The sequence below is a fragment of the Hemiscyllium ocellatum genome, chromosome 31 (genome assembly GCF_020745735.1).
Source record: "Hemiscyllium ocellatum isolate sHemOce1 chromosome 31, sHemOce1.pat.X.cur, whole genome shotgun sequence".
Taxonomy (NCBI): domain Eukaryota; kingdom Metazoa; phylum Chordata; class Chondrichthyes; order Orectolobiformes; family Hemiscylliidae; genus Hemiscyllium; species Hemiscyllium ocellatum.
In genome coordinates this window covers 40,691,824-40,709,677 of record NC_083431.1, presented here as the reverse complement: position 1 = coordinate 40,709,677, position 17,854 = coordinate 40,691,824, and positions in this window count along the sequence as shown.

Here is a 17,854-nt window from a genome sequence, read left to right as displayed (position 1 = left end):
CCTGTCCTTTCTTCTGTGTGCTGTGCTGCTGGGCTTTAAATTTGACCCCAGGGGCATGGGAGACTGGAAGGTCTCAACAGTGGTGAGCACTTGTTTCTCTCTTGCCATGAGATTTCCCAAGAAATTATCTTGATTGCATAATTAATGAGGTGCATAAGGCAGTGCAAGAAAATTTGCCCCAGGTGTTGTCAGACTACACACCATGAAACTCAGTCACCGCCACACATTAACTGCGAATGGGAAAACTCAGCCCTTGCTTGTCCTTCTTTGTACGAGGTAATTGGAGCGTTAAAGATCTGATAGGACCTTTCATGATTAAAGTGGTTAGAAAGGGAAAATCAGGAAGTGACAAGTGTGTTCAAAGAATTTGTCACTGTGGAGAAATGCTCTCAAGTGCCCTATGCAGTAATAACATTGCACATTGTTTGACTGAGCAAGATCTTTAACTCTCCCTTGACTTCCCCGAAGGCTTCATTCTAGACATTGTCAAGGTCACTTCTAAATGTTTGATTTGGCATGACACTCTTGGCAAACCCTGAAGAGAGTTCATCCAGTGACAGCTTCTCCCCCAACACTCGGCAAGAAAATAGTGTGAATCTCACAAAGGGACTTAGAGTGAAAACCTGAAGTCATTCCTTCCTTCCAAGCGCTTTTATTGTTTGTTATCAGTTCATTAAACATGTGCCTACTAAAGTAATGAGTGGAATTGCTCTTTAATTTAAAACATTTGAAAAGAATCTCATTCTGCTAAATACTTTGGACTGATCTTACTTCACCAAGATATGGAGCACGGTTCACCTTTTCAGTGGGCAATGCTATCATATTGTTGACAGGAAATTTTACACAGATCCTGAAATGATGCTGCATGGTGTCAGTGTACGCACGTTTAATGCATTTGTCTAACCTCTCTGGTATATTAATGATTAATCCCTTTATTTAAAACTGCTGTTATATTTCACAGAGTATTTTATCTGAACTAATTTATTTGTTCAATCCTCTCTCGGTGCTCATTTCACTCCAGAATAAATTTCCAATCCCTGTCCCAAACAGATCAAACAAATTACTGCATGATCCTTTAAGAGATTCTAGAATCTTCTCTTCCCATACCCCTGATGATTTTCAATTTGTCATTCTTTTACACTCTTTTGGGCATTTTTGTAGGCTGTTTTTCTTTTGCCTGTTGGAGCTTGTGAAAGCTACTTTATCTGCAGACGTGTTGACCTTTCCAATTAGAGTGGAGCTGTTATGATAGAATTGATGCACATGTTGGATTAAGTAGCACTGCTGGAGAATTCATCAGCACAGACCTGTACTGCATTTATTCAATCAATAAGATGGACACACTCATTTTGATTTACAATTTCCTTAGACAACTGAACCACAAAGATCACATAGATACGTGCTGATAAGGGAGGTCATTTCACCTAGTTAGCTCATTCTTCCAGAGAAAGGTATTCTCCCCCATTAAGCACTTCAATACAAGTCTGTTAATAGAGATAAAACCAGATGATTCATAGGACTTGGGCTGTAAAAGGTTGAAACAATTGAAACTCTATGATGCACTTTCTGAACTGTGAAACACTAGGACATAATTTCCTGACAGAAGAAATGTTGTTAAGAATATTATAGGTGACATTGCATCCAAGATGGATGGTTGGATGGTGGAGGTATGAATGTAGATTTATATATTGGGGTTTGCTTTATCTCTATTGGAGATGATGGAGTTTGCACGTGGAAAATTTCCCTCGGGAAATTAGACGGGGGTGAAAGACTCCATTTTAGCAAAGCCAAGTGGTCTATGGAAACCAAATAATCTTCTCTTTTTTCATGCTTTCTAATTGCTTGTGATGTCATTCCTAAGATTTTTTTGGGAGATTGGGTGGAGTGATCTCAGGTCCATTGCGGTCAGGTTGTGGACTTTGGAGGCACTTCCAAGCTCAAGGGATCAGTAAACTAAGTCAGCAATGGGGAGAGTGGAAAAGGGAGGGGATAGTATTGAGTGATTAAGCCATTGGTGGAGAGACTGCTGGGTACAGGGTGTCCTTGGGTGCAGTCCCGTAATTTGGGTGGGGGGAGGAGAGGTGGTCAGTCATGAATCAGTTTAATTGTTACCCAGAAGTTAGAGCAATGTTAATTTTCTAACTCTTCTTCAATAACTATTTAGCTTTAAAGTGAGCTGGAACCCTGTCAATATTCCGTCACTTTTTTAGAGGATTCCAGATGCTGGCTCTTTGCCCTCTATTCAAATCCCATGGAGTCAGCTATGTGACTGAAGCACAACTCCAATCTACCCTCCTGAAACAAACTGATCCTAATCCAAATTTCTGGGCAGACTAACCTGAAATTTATGATGTGCATACTATCGTGAGAATTTTGAATCATTAAGTGACCCATAATTAGTCTTTCCTTCATAGGTTATATTATGTACATTGTATATCAAAGATAGTTTTGAAGGATTTTTTTTAAAAGTATATTTAAGACCTTGATTATTCAATCTTTATTTTGTAAGTGATGAAGTTACATTAAAATAGCTGTTATCTATGTGCATACATCACAACTGGATTCTGAATGGTCTTGATGTGTGAGGGCTGGACAACATACAAGAGCAAACTGATAAATATTCCTTAACTATTATATATTATGCACAGAAGCTTGGTTGAGCAGTTCACTAGAACCTTTTACACTCATGAAGCAGGTCAACATGACATGTCATAATTGAACATCACTGATGATAGTCTTGCTAGTAAATCCAAGTACAACAAATCCCTCCCCACCGCCCTGAGTTTGCTCTACCCACATAATGAACTATTTCCAATTTTATCCTGCTATTACTTCCCCATTTCTGCAGTCACTGTCCAGTCCTCTGAGTCAGCAGGGAAGGTGTTGTGGTGACTTAACTAATCTATGTGACTGTGTCCTCATTTCTTTTGGAGGAGTGAGAACGTGCATATCCAGTGAATGAGGAGCTAAACAGACCATGGTGTTGGTCGGTGAATTTTATCTGGAGAGCTTGAAGTTAGATTCCTGATCCTCTCCATATGCTTTGTCCTATTACTCGTTCTGCAAACTTTACTAACCTCTGCTGAGCTCTCCCCTATTTTTAACTTTTCCTTAATCTACACACAGCCAGCACCTCTCACTCCCCCCAACCACCCCCCACCACATGCACACTCACCCCCTCCAACTCACCATTTACTTTAAAGCCCTAAACAGAGCCCTCGTTTTGCAATTCACTGGGACTATGGTCTAAACGTGATTCAAGTGGAGCCCATCCCATTGGACCAGCTCTCCTTCCCCAATACTGGCAGTACTTTTCTATGCATTTGAACCCATTTCTCCCACAGCTATCTTTGGGCCACAAATTTACATCTTGTTGACCTTATGCCAATTTGCTCATGGCCCAGAGACCTTTTCTTTTTTGGTTGAAGTTTTTAAGTTAACCCATGGTTGCTCAGCAGAACCTTTTTCCTCTTTCTACCTATATCATTGGTATCTACGTGTTCCATGACAACTGGATCTTGGCCTACCACTCCCAAGTTCCTCTGCAACCCAGACAAGAAAGATATCCTGAACCCAGGCATCAGACAAGCAACACAAGTTAAGAGAGATGAGATGTATCTTGTGTAGATGCATAAAAATTGCATGTATACCCATGTGCAATGTGACCTGGCAGAAAGATGTGGCTTGTAAGTGTCCACGAGCTTCAAAGTGATGCCCTGAAAGGCTGATGTTCAGTGTGAGTTGATCCAAAATCAGCTATGATGATGTGGTTTGGCAATTTCCATTTACATTCAGAAAAGGTGGAGGAAGTTAGTCTCCATGGAACATGCTGGGAAATGATTAGATTAGCTTAGATTCCCTACAGTGTGGAAACAGGTCCTTCGGCACAATAAGTCTACACCGACCCTCTGAAGAGTAAACCACCCAGACCCATTCCCCCACTCATGCACCTATCACTATGGGCAATTTAGCATGGCCAATTCACCTGACCTGCACAGCTTTGGATTGTGGGAGGAAACCGGAGCACCCGATGGAAACCCAAGCAGACATGGGGAGAATGTGCAAACTCCACACAGTCAATGGCCCGAAGCTGGAACCAAACCCGGGTCCATGGCGCTGCGAGGCAGCAGTGCTAACCACTGAGCCACTGTGCCACCCACAATGGTGCATCCAAATGAAGGTCCGGAGGAGCAAACAGCAAGGTGAGACACCAGATGTCCTCTCGGACTCCTCTGTCATGAATTAGCATCATCTAGTTTCCTGGACAAGTGGAAAAGAATGGGAAATGGTCACGAAATGAGGTGAGGTCATGAGATGCAAATGCACAGAAATAAAGTAGTCAACACTGTTCAGGGATGTTCAAAACTCACTGCTTAAATATTAAGGGGCAAATTGGAAATGTTGCGCTTGACATTGAGAATCTGTTTTTAAAATTCTTATTGTATTTTCATAATTTTCTTGCCATTGCCCATGCCACTCAATGTCAGGCAAAATTCCAGTCCAGAAGTGAAGAAATTCCTTCTTACCTCTGCCTTAAATGCTCAATGCCTTATTCTAATATGTGTGTAGGCACGTGTGCTGTCCTTGTGCACGTGTGTATGTGTTTTGTATGAGCATGGCCGGACTTAACTCTGGTGCCCTGGATTAGTTTACCAATTGTCCTTGTTTGGTCTCAAATGTGAAAAAATGTTTGATAGTTTGACCTAAGCTGTAACCCCGTGTTCTGGAGAAAACATTAGAAAGAAAATTTGCCTATAATAATTACACGTACGACTGAGACCCTGTCAAGAGTAATTCTCATGATTGGGTAATTTTGTCACTCATCATTGGGTTTATCTGTGAATGTTTCTCATTTGCAGTAATCACCGGCCACTAGATCTTTCTTACACTTCAAATCTCAAACCTCTGATTAGGGCTGACATGTCTGATTGTGTTCTGGAACAATCCCCAGTAATTTGTTACTCAATGTAATAGAGCCAAGATTGTGCTTATTAATCATCTCCATTTTCTTTAATCAAAATAAAATGTTTTCTCTTAACAATCATTAGCTGCACTGCCTGTTTCTGTTACTCACATGCTGTAATGTGGTGATCTGAGCACAGCTGGGATTGTCATCCGTACAATGCACATGTCACATTAAATAATGCTTCATCCCGACCTTGCTTTGTGTTTTCCCTCTGATGTTGGAAAAGTGGCTGTTTCATGCTGCTTGTGTTTATTTGTACTCCATATTTTTCTGTTTGCTCAATTATCTTTACTCGATGTTCCTTTCTCTTCCTCTCCACCTTATCTTTCTTTGCTCTGTCTCATGTTCGCATTTTGCTTTCATACCTCTCACTCGGCTTTATATTTTAATCACTCACCATTCTACTCTTTTTCTTTTCCACCTCTCATTTTACTGTTCTCTTATTCTCTTTCTATCCCTTCTCTCTCCTGCCCATCTATTTTTAACTATGTCTTCCTTCTCTTGCTGTTATTGTCGCTCCAGGTCTCTCCTCTTTTTAAATTAGAAAAATGTTGTATACTGATGTTGACCCTGAAACTCTGTCAGGAGATTATTTATTCAGGTCTGATTCATCACAGATTAATATTCATCACTGTGCTGTTGTGATACATCAGTTAATAGAATTACTCCTTTTAATGCAGTACAATGTATGTAATCAACAACAATCAAATTTGACCAGGATACCAATGCAATAGAATCTACTTTATCCACCCACAAAGAGAGATAGGACATTATTTTAACATCTCAGCTGAAAAATGCTGCTTTTTCCTCAGTCTTGTAGTAAAGTGTCAGGTTTGATTTCAATTCTTAAGACCGAGAATGATATTTGAAACCAGAACTTTCAGCTTCAGTAGTGAAGTGCAACAAATCCATTCACAGCTCACGGTGCAACTACTTAAGAAGAGGGCATGGGTACAAGTAAAGACAGAAATCAAAATGTTGAGTCAGGGCTCTCCACACTTTGGATTCTGCTGTCATTCTGCTGTCTGACCTTCTATTCAAATGCATTCATCAGAACCCCAAAATACTTACAGATAATAATCTTTTTAGCACATCATGTGATTTTTTTTTAAAAAAAAGAAAATGCATAAAGTGAAAAAGATGGCCGAGAATGTAAATTCAGTGGCTGTCTGGAAAAGTCCTTGTCCCAAAGGAATCATGGAATGTTGCACTGGAAGAGTGTCAAGGGAATTCCAGCAAGCGCCAAACTCGGACCAGGCTGGCACGCTCTAGTATCATGGCCTCCTCTGCTGGTTTTGCCTCAAGACCATGTCTGTCTCAGTAGTACCTCATTGCAGTACCTAGCTTCAGAATATGTGCCAATTTCCCCTTGTCTACCATGTGTGGGGAAAATGTCAGGAACTGTGCAGGCCTGCTGTGGGCTGACGATGCTTGTCCAGATGCATGTTGTCCTTTTAAAGATGGCAGGGTACACAGTATGCTAATGGATTCCAGGATACCTACTGAGCAGCGAGTAAATTTGGCAACAGACTGTGGTAGCCATTCATTGGGCCAGAATCGAACATGGGTGATGCCTTAGATTAGGGTACATAGTTAATGAGATCAGTTTGGTTTGATATAGCAAGATAATTTGTTAGGTTTCATGGTGGAAGTCCCTCCCAAAAACCTGATGCAATGCAGACAAAGCCAAAATTATGTAACTAGCTGTGTTTGTGTTTCTTTTCCTGTAAACCTCAAGTTCCATTTTAAGCCTGTGCTCACAGCCCAAATGACTTATGAAAGAAAATCTTTCTTCGAATTACATCGTAACTGCCCTTTAGTAGATACAGGCTGCCTTTAAAAAGTGAATAGTCACTCAGGATATTGAAAAGACTGAACCTCCTGTTGGTGTATGCAGCACATGCAACAATCTTTTAAACAAGCAGTTAGTACCAATCTATGTCTGAATGAATGAGGGTAGGCTAATTGTACTACAATCCTCCCCTAACTTTCTAGGGTTATAAATGATCTTCTATTGGACCATGCAGCCAAATGACAGGGGAAACTTGCATCATATCAATCAAGGCTAGATCTGATTCTCAGTATCATTTGGTTTGCTTCACTGAGGTCTGATTGTTTTAGAACTGAATGGTAGGCTTGGGAATGGATTTTAAGTAGACAAATGGTTAAACACATGCGGTGCACAGTGAGAAATTATGCCAACTAATGCAGTTCAATGAAACAGTTTAACACAATATCGAGTTAATTGGTTGAACGACTAACACAATGCCAGATTTAATTCGGATAGGCGACACATTGCATCTGTCAGTGTCAATTACGCACGGATACAGGACTATTAATAAGTTGGTTGAAGGGACAGAGTGCACTATGGCCAAATTTGTTCACGATACAAGAAAGATGTGAAAGTAAATTATGAAGAGGACACAAAGAATCTGCAAAAGGGTAGAGATAGGTTAAGTGAGTGGGTTAAAATTTGGCAGAAGGAGTCTAATGTGGGATGATGTGAGGTTATCCACTTTGAAAATGGTATTTAAATGGAAGTGACTATAGAATGCTATTCAGTAGAAGAAGCTATGTGTCGTTACATAGTTATGTACACTATGAAGGGCAACATTGTAATTCAGAAAGCAAATGAAATGCTGCCATTTATTACAAGGTGGAGTGAATATGAAAATAGATAAGTTTTATTAAACCTCCACACTCACTTCCCTCCAAGGCCCCAAGGGATCCTTCCATATCCGCCACAAGTTCACCTGTACCTCCACACACATCATCTATTGCATCCGCTGCACCCGATGTGGCCTCCTCTATATTGGGGAGACAGGCCGCTTACTTGCGGAACGCTTCAGAGAACACCTCTGGGCCGCCCGGACCAACCAACCCAACCACCCCGTGGTTCAACACTTTAACTCTCCCTCCCACTCCACCGAGGACATGCAGGTCCTTGGACTCCTCCACCGGCAGAACATAACAACACGACGGCTGGAGGAGGAGCGCCTCATCTTCCGCCTGGGAACCCTCCAACCACAAGGTATGAATTCAGATTTCTCCAGTTTCCTCATTTCCCCTCCCCCCACCTTGTCTCAGTTGGTTCCCTCAACTCAGCACCGCCCTCCTAACCTGCAATCTCCTTACTGACCTCTCCGCCCCCACCCCACTCCGGCCTATCACCCTCACCTTGACCTCCTTCCACCTATCCCACCTCCATCGCCCCTCCCCCAAGTCCCTCCTCCCTACCTTTTATCTTAGCCTGCTTGGCTACTCTCTCTCATTCCTGATGAAGGGCTTATGCTCGAAACGTCGAATTCCCTATTCCTGAGATGCTGCCTGACCTGCTGTGCTTTAACCAGCAACACATTTTCAGCTGTGATCTCCAGCATCTGCTGACCTCATTTTTTACTTAAACTGTACAGGACATTGGACACTGGATAATGCATACAGTCTTGATCTGCTTATTTAAGGCGAGTTGTATTTGCATTGGATTCAGTTCAGAGGAAGTTCCCTAGGTTGATCCTGAGCTGTTTCATCAGTTGAGATTGAACAGGTCAAGCCTTTACTCATTGGGGATTAGAAGGATGAGAAGTCTTATTAAAACAGTCAAGAGGGGCTTGTCAGGATAAATATTAAGAGGATGTTTTGTTTTATAAGAAATTGAGATCTGGGAGCCACCATTTAGGAAAAAAAGAAGCTTCCGTACAAATGGAAATAATGAGGAACTTCCTCTTTCAGAGGGTTGTTAATCTTTGGAATTCTCTACCCCAGAGAGAGAAAGGTAATGGCCAAGATATTGAATAAATTCAAAACTAAATTAGACATGTTTGATTTACAAGAGCCCAGGGTTAAAGGGGAAAGTGGAGTTCAGGTTTTTAACAGGTCAGAGATTGCTGAATAATGTAGCAGCCTGTAAGGGCTGAATGGCCTAATCCTATTTCTTTTGTTCTTATGTTTAATTAGCATTTGGCCTATATTAAGATGTAAGTAGTGTTTGTATTCCAAAGATGAAAGTCTGTGTTATCTCAGTTCCCTCCAATATTACAGCAGCATTCAGAAAGTTCATGTTTCATATCAGATTTATTGAACAGCTGGCTGATCTTACTAAAGTATATTGAATTAAAATAAAGTGCTCACGCAAAACCTTCTTATTCAGGGAATGGGTAGAATGTGGAACTCTATCAAAATAATTGAAGCAAGTAGCATGGAGGTAGCTAATGGGAAGCTGCATAAGTGCGTAAGAAAGAAAAGAAGAGAATGATTTGCTGATGGGTTTAGATGTATTAGGATGGGAGAAGATTCACAGTGGGACATAAACACTGATAGACTATTTTGGGCAGAATAGGTAACATTTCGTGGCAATTTTATAGCAAAATTTGAACATAATCTTATGCTTTTTGGCTAAACCTGAATTGTTTGGGATTTTTGGAAGCTTTGTTGCCTAACAAGCTTTCTCACTCTATCTTTCTCGCACTGTCTTATCAAACTTGCTACATGCATTGCCTGCCTCATCATTATGATGCCTCTCATCAATTGCCATGCACCCTAATTCTCCACTCAATGATCGCTATCAAAAGACCCACATCCCTTGCTCCTGTGCCATTCTTAAAATGTCACCATGCAGGAGGTCATGCTATGGCATTCCAAAGTTGCCCTGCTCATTGAAGGACATGTCCACAAGATATCAGAGAAAGGCAAGATGGCTGATTCACCAGTAGAGACTTAGAGGTCCTGCTTGATGGGCTGGTGCAGAGTGGAGCCAACCTCTTCCTAGAGGACAGATGTCTCTGCCTGAGTTAGTGCCATCTTCAAATTATGGAGGCATGGCCAGCAGTTTAACAGTAAGGTCAATGACTTTCTCCACTTCACCAGGGCAAGTGCCACACCTTACTGCTCCATCTCATATGCAGTCTATCTCTGCTACTTTCACATGTTTCACCAATACTGTTGCCACTCCCAACTCTCATTATTGCCTGCAACTTCCTCCATCACTTGTTTTCCCCCTCAGCCCCTAAACATATATATGGTCTTTATGCTGCATCTTTTGTAGATTTCACCACCTTACCCGACATGTACCAGCACTGACACTAGGCAGTGCCATCCACTATCACCTCATTGATTCCCTCCCTTGTTTTGATTGAAGGAGAAGACAGCATACAACAGGACAGAGGCAGCCTGGATCAGTAGAGGTGTGTTCAACATCAGACTCCTTACTCCTTGTGAAAAAAGATTGGTGGGCCTACCGGAGAAGACTAGGACTGTTCCTGCAGGGCTGCTAAAATACCCAAGTCCCACCAAACGAGCAAGTACCACTCTTCATTTCCACTGTTACTCTCCAATTAATTCTGTTCTAATTCCAATTACTATATACTACCTTTAACTGCTGGCAGTAACGCCTTCTCTCTCTTTGTCTTGCAGATCCTGCAAGTGTTCCCTTGGTCTCTGCCTCAAAACACTGGGCCCCGACAGAAGCCTCCTGCATTCCCACCAGCCCAAATACTGACATCTCAGTGGAAATGTTGTGATGGAGAGTGTGGGTACACAATGCTGTGAGCATGTCACTGCGACAGCTCCTCAGCTGGCCAGAGAAGAAATGCTCCAGACAGCAGCAGTTGGGGGACAGCGAGAGACCAGGCTCCTACTCAGTGCCAAGCAGGAGAGGACACTGTGGTGTCAATAATCAGGGACAGGAACAAATGAACAGGAGCAGCAGCAACAGCAGACAGGTGCATGAAACACCATGGCCCTTACTGCCCAGAGACTGCAGCAACACAACGTGTCATGTGACCATCTGTCTGCCTCCATAAATGGGTTAGCAGTTGCTAAAGACAACTAGATCTATCACCCTCAGAGGCTGATGGACAGCCACAGTCCATTGCCTGACCCATTAGATCCCATGACTCAATGGTTAGGACTACTGCCTCACAGTGCCAGGAATCCAGGTTCAATTCCAGCCTTGGGTAACTGTCCATGTGGAGCTTCTTCGTTCTCCCAATGTTTGTGTGGGTTTCCACTGGATGTTTGAGTTTCTTTCCTCAGTCCAAAGATGTACAGACTAGATGCAATGGCCACTGTAAATTACCCAGACCATCCAGGGACGTGGCGGCTATGTGGGTTAGCCATGGTAAATACAAGGTTACAGCGATTGGGTGGGGTCTGCGTCTGATTGGGATGCTCTTTGGAAGGCCTGTGCAAACTCAGTGGGCCAAATGGCCTTTTCTTCCACTGTTGATGGTTCTATTATGACCGGAGGCATGAACAATGAGGAGACAGGGAGCGTTGACCTCTGTTCAGGTGCCCTGTCCTCACAAAGAGACAAAGTAATGAGAAGAGGCACCCAGCTGGAGGTGCAGTTTCCACTCAGAACACTGAGCCCTTTCTCTTCTGCCTAATCCACTTTAACACTTGGAAGTTCAAGTTGAAATGGGTCAACTTGGGCAAGAAGAGCCACCGCATCTGGCCCATCCACACACACACACACATCTCCTGGGGTCACCTCATCAAAGTTCCAGGGCCAACAGCGTCTACACCATGGCAGGATCTCTGCATCCCAACTATGGACCATGTGGTGTAATTAGATGTAATGGGAAGGAGGCAAAGCAGAAAAGCTATTGAGGGCACTTTAGTGGCATGGGTAAATGTGACTGTCTTGTTTTTCAGCACTTGTATATCAAATTAGTTGACTGTCAATTTCATGCTTTTGAGTTTCTCTCTATAGGTGCTCAACACACTGTCTGGCAGCAGCTCATGGTCACACAAGAACCATCATAGATTGAGGTTTGTGCACAGAGTCGATGCCATCAGCTACAACCAGGAGGACAATGTGTACATATGGCTTTGAGTGTTATAGGCCCACCTGGATGAAGAGTTCCAATGTATGGATCCCTCACTGCTCAAAGCCTGACTCTATGTGTAAATCCACAAATATCCACATCTCATCTACCCCATAGGATTCACACTTCTGCAAACCACCTGACCCCTGACTGGTGACCCTGACTGCATTTGTCTTACCCCCTGGACTGGCAGTTAGGAACCAATAGACCAATGCTGTCTACTCTTTGGACTGCAGAGCTACAGAGTTCCCTGACTGGAATTGTCCTGATTGGATGCCTGAACTTGGCAATGACCTTTGGCTGGTATAGGAGATTTCCCTTGATTTAGTGTGACGCGACTCTCTGACTGATGGGTGACTCTAAGGACTTCAGTGAGGCCTACTCCCCTAATGGTTGCTGCATATGCAGTGTGTTTGTCACACAGAGCAGATCTGAGATTAAATCAGCGACCTACTCATCAGCAAGATGTGTGCCCCCAAAGACTGCGTAGCAATATGTTTGGTTGTGTGATTGCAGTAATTGGCACAGCGTGGCAAGACAAAGTAGAGATGCTATGAGTAAGCATATAGGTGATAAATGAACAAGTACAATGAGAGCAAGTGAGCATCCCTGAGATGCGGCCTATCCCAGTCGGTGAGTTGGGTGCCTGTCCCTGTGTGCAAAGTGTCACCGTGAACCCTTTCAATGATAGTTGCTGATATTTCTGCAATGTAAATGTGTGCTTCCAAAGTGCACTGTCAGCCCATAGTAGAAGTGCCAGGCTGGTCACGATGGTCTGACATATGTTAGATATCAATGTCCATGGAGGAGGAGTGAGTGCGGATGGTGCCCGGGTATCTTGCCCTGAGCTGCAGTTTAGTCATAAACAACATGAAGGTCATTTGGACCAAGTGACACACTGAATTCGCCAGGTGCTCACTCCAGTTTCTTTGTTGAGTTGTCCTGACACCTAACTTCTTTAGGAAATTGGTAATATATACAAATCTGATCATAGTAAGGAGAGCTGTACCTTTGACAAAGTGTTTAATATATAGTAATGACTGTCAATTGGTATCTTGCCCTTGCTGAGCAAGGATCTCACCACACTGTTTGTGAAAAACAGAAAAGATGGAGCGAGGTGATCAAGATGGGCTTCGCTGTATTTGTCACCTGATTCTGTTGTACATCTCACCATGGCTCATGTTTCTGAGACCTCCATACGATTCAAACAATAGTGTTGTGGTAATCTTAGTGGGAGATCATTAACCAAATTTAACAAACAGCCTCCAAATGGAGAAATTGCCACAAGATCCTATTTTCTGTATCATATGTTGGTACAAATCAGAACCAATCCAAATTGCACATGAACTAAAATGAACATGACACTTTAAATGCAACTATAATTTAACTTTCAATACCTTATTTGACATTTTGTAGGGTCATAAACACCTTATAGCTTCCTGTACAAATGTGACAATTGTAACTGCACATGTTCAAAACATGAGTAAATCAGGATTCCTGTCCATCAACAGCTTTTTACTTTCAACCCATGGGTCTGTCTGTCATCAGTAAAGTATATTTTTATAAAACTTCTCTCCCTTGAGTCAGAACTGACTGACACTATGGTTTTCCAGAGTTCCTATTCAACTGACATACCAATAAGACACTGCTTCATAGTTTGGCCACTTCTGGGAAAACAACCAACCCTCTACCATCTCTGAACAATTTACACAGAAATTTCAGCATTTTACACCTTTCTGGCCAGTCCCCACATTCCCTCTGAGAATTCCTGTTGCCTTTTCTGTGAAACAGAAACTCTGTCAGAACCAGAGAAGATGGACTTCTCCTCTTTACAAGAAGGCCTGTTCCTGTTTCTGTTTCTGTTTTGCCCTTGAGCCTGCAGTTGTGCAGTGAACACCTGTATACCTGCAGCTCCTCTGCTTCTAGCTTTTTATTTTGTCTGAATCTCTCCATGTCTACCAGCCACAAATCTTCTGGTCTTAATTTCCTTCCTGTTGCTACTACTTTCACATGCATCATCATTTCTAATTATTCCAGAAAATTACAATTGTTTCTTTTTCAATTAATGCAAAGTTTCCTGACCCTTTTATATATTGCATAATATGTACAAACTTTCCTTACTATATTGTTTCTTGATTGAAGTGCACCACAAATAAGCACAGGATGAGATGTAAGACAGAGTGCACAATCATACAATTAAAAAGGAGCTAACTGTAACAAGCTTGTACATTTAAAATTGCATGAACTAATTGCATTAGACAAGGGCATTGAGGGATCAATTCCAGTTGATTGCAGGTCGGAAATTGGATGGATGGTATTTCTAGTCATGAGGGAGTTTTCTCTGTCAACCTGCAAGTAGTTGTAAACTACCAGCTTCTTTCCAAAGTTAAAAGTCACCAAGAGATGGTTTGCCCTTCGCCTTCTTTCAAACTTTTCTTCAAAGAGGTTTGTGCATGATCAAAATATGGTAACTCAAGTATGACACATCAGAATCAATTTTCTGAATAAATGAAAAATCAGAGATAGTTTGCCGGAAGCTTGTGAGACAAGCTCCCTGCCAGCATCACACACTGAGAAAACCATTCCTATTAATTAGCACTGGGTTTGTCTTTTTCCTTTGATGTTCCCTCTTTTTTACTGTGTTTCAATTTTTGTTAACTTACAGTTTATATTTTTGCTTTGGATCTTACATACTAACTCCCAAATTTTAAATGTCACAGAACAGGGAGAAGTCTTGGAGACTTGCAAGTCTCTTTATCTTTCATGCAGAAGACAGACCTTGGAATTAAACTCCAGTCACAAGCCCCATAGGACATCAAGTCAAATTTTCATTGTATAATGAATGTGAAAATATAGGTTCAAATGTTCCAAATTCATAAACAAGGTGCTGATTTCATTATCAGTTTTGAGTGAATAGCCATATTTATCAATTAAAATTTTTTGGTTCAGTCAATAATTAAATTACTTGTCAGGACCAGAGAATTAGATTTTACAGCCTCCTAAGAGTGCATTGAAGGCTGAGAACTATTAAAATAATACAGGTGACCTTTCACTTTCCTCTTGCACATTTACAGATCAGGATCTGATGAGGCAGAGGCAACATGGCTATGTGAAAGGATAGGAGAAAGTGAGGACTGCAGATGCTGGAGATCAGAGCTGAAAATGTGTTGCTGGAAAAGCGCAGCAGGTTTGTGAAAGGACAGTTAGGCTTAAGAGGGACGATTATGGTCATGTCACAGATCAACCATGATCCTATTAAATGATGGAGTAGGCACCATCAAAGAGCCAAATAGCCTACTCTTGTACCTAAGTTCTCTGTTCCTGGTCATTTTCTTATATTACAGTGGACAGGGTATGGTTGAGATAGCATGGCTGCCCTTACCTATTAATGGGCACTTTGGTTGCTATGTTGCTATTTCACCTTTGAAGAAAAAGGCAGAGGCATAATGGTAGCTTGATGGTTTTCACTACATGACCTGTCATCCGGAGGTCATCTGGAGGTCACTACATGACCTGACAGGGGTGGCATAGTGGCACAGTGGTTAGCACTGCTGCCTCACAGCGCCAGAGACCCGGGTTCAATTCCTGCGTCCGGCAACTGTCCGGCAACTGTCTGCGTGGGTTTCCTTCGGGTGCTCCGGTTTCCTCCCACAATCCGAAACTGTGCAGGTTAGGTGAATTGGCCATGCTAAATTGCCCGTAGTGTTAGGTGAAGAGGTAAATGTAGGGGAATGGGTATGGGTGGGTCGCTCTTCGGAGGGTCGATGTGGACTTTTTGGGCCGAAGGGCCAGTTACACTGTAAGTAATCTAATCTAATCTGATACCTCCTTTGGGGAATCCTTTGTGTCTGGTGGAAGCTTCCCTTTCCTGCCAAAGATTACAAAGAAGATAGAGTTTTCTGCATGTTAGTAGCCAGTTATATGATAAATTGATATACTAGACATAGTTACAGGTCAGGTGTTAACTTTCACTTGTTCAAGATCCTAAACTGTCACACTCTAAATTCACATGACATCATGTGAATTGGGACGGCACAGTGGTTAGCACTGCTGCCTCCCAGCGCCAGAGACTGGGTTCAATTCCTGTTTCTGGCATCTGTCTGAGTGGAGTTTGCACGTTCTCCCAGTGTCTGCGTGGGTTTTCTCCGGGTGCTCCGGTTTCCTCCCACAGTCCAAAAATGTGCAGGTTAGCTAAATTAACCATGCTAAATTGCCTGTAGTGTTAGGTGAAGGGGTAAATGTTGGGTAATGGGTCTGGGTGGGTTGCTCTTCGGAGGGTCGGTGTGGACTTGTTGGGCCGAAGGGCCTGTTTCCACACTGTCAGTAATCTAATCATCATAGTGAGTAATGTTTTAGCCAATCCTCAGTATTAACCCCTTCAGACCCATGTCCCTCCAAGCATTTTCTTTTCTCATTAATGTACATTGGAAATTAGACAAATGGTCCAGATATTATGTTGACCAGGCAGTGACATTGCCAGATCACACTTGCAGCAATCTGCAAGGCAAAATCTCCAAGTTTAAAGATGAGGGAAAATGTCTGACTAACAGGGCACATCATGAGATATCCATTCCCAGTAAATTCTGGGCCAATACATTAGTACTTCAGTGACACACAGTCTAATTATTATTTATATACCACTTATTATGAGGAGGTGTTAATTAGTGACACAGAAAGAATCTGTCTCCTCCTCAGACTTTGTAACCATTAATGCATGATGACTGTTTAGAGCCCTGAGGTTCACTGTTTAAGTACAAATGCTGTAATGGACAATGCAGTTGTTCTGCTAGTCGCATCTCTAATCCCTTCCATATTTTGTTTCTAATGCCATCTCTAATCTCTGCTCTCTTTATCTGGTAAAGCATGGGATTGGGGCTTATTACAGTAAATATGGGCAGGGATAATGAATTAGTCTGCAGGTCACTGTGATTCCTGCTCTGGCATTGCCATTTGTGAAATACAGCTGTTTAGGTTTGAGCTCCAAGTAGTGATAAATAGACAATGATTTGATTGCTTTTGGAAAAAGTTCAAAAATGTTTCTCTTTATGTCACTGACCTCCTTGGAGAGGCTAAATAAATTGAAGAAAGAGTTCACAACGATGGGAATTGAATGTGGAATATTGTAATGAGTGGGTTCATCTCTGACAGTCTTTTCTTATCCCTTTCTGATTAACAATTATGGAATTTATTTTTCTTCTTCATCAAGCCTTAACATCATCTCGCTGTTTCTACCTCCTACCACCACTTTTGTTCCACCACTTATATTATTGTCTGACCATTTATATATGGCCTAACTTTTTCCCACAAGCATTTCGTCACTGGGAATTTATCTGACATGGCTGAGGTTGTTCCTTAGTGGATAAACAAAACAGAACCAGTGGTTTGATTTCCCCCTTTTCCCAGTAGTTGTTTACTGTCATAAATGCCATAGAACAGTTGGGCTATTTGGATAGAAAGGTATCTTATTGATCTGACCCTAGCAGAGAATCTCATCACTGATTGGTGAATCAATGTTAGCCTCATCTTTAAATATACTTCATTTGAACAAGACTCCCCACTGGGAATGTGAAATCAATGCATTTATCACAGAATGTGAAAAGTACTTCAGTTAAGTGAAAATATTCCAACGAAAGATACTGATTACTTCACTCAAACTATTGAACAAAATCATCTTGAGATGTTTCAATATAATAAGGCAATTATCAATTTATTGTAAAGGTGAATGGGAGGCCATATGATTTCATTATTTGGAACATCATTGTTTCTGATCATGGAATGTTGGTATTACTTACCTTGAGTTGGTCATTGATTTTGTGGACCCCTCCCCCATTGTCCGTTAATTTGAAGACATATGGTTTATCTGACCTTTCTTGATTCTCATGATCAAGAAGAAGATCTTCAGACATGATCAATGAAGAGACCTTAGCTACTTCTATTGGAGTGTGCCATTTTGCCTGTCTTTTCTGATGCCAGTACCTGTACACTACTTTAGTTCTCGTAATGTATAATTGAACTGTTTTGATAGTGCGTGTTCCAGTACCCAAGATTGTGGGGTGGTGGGGTT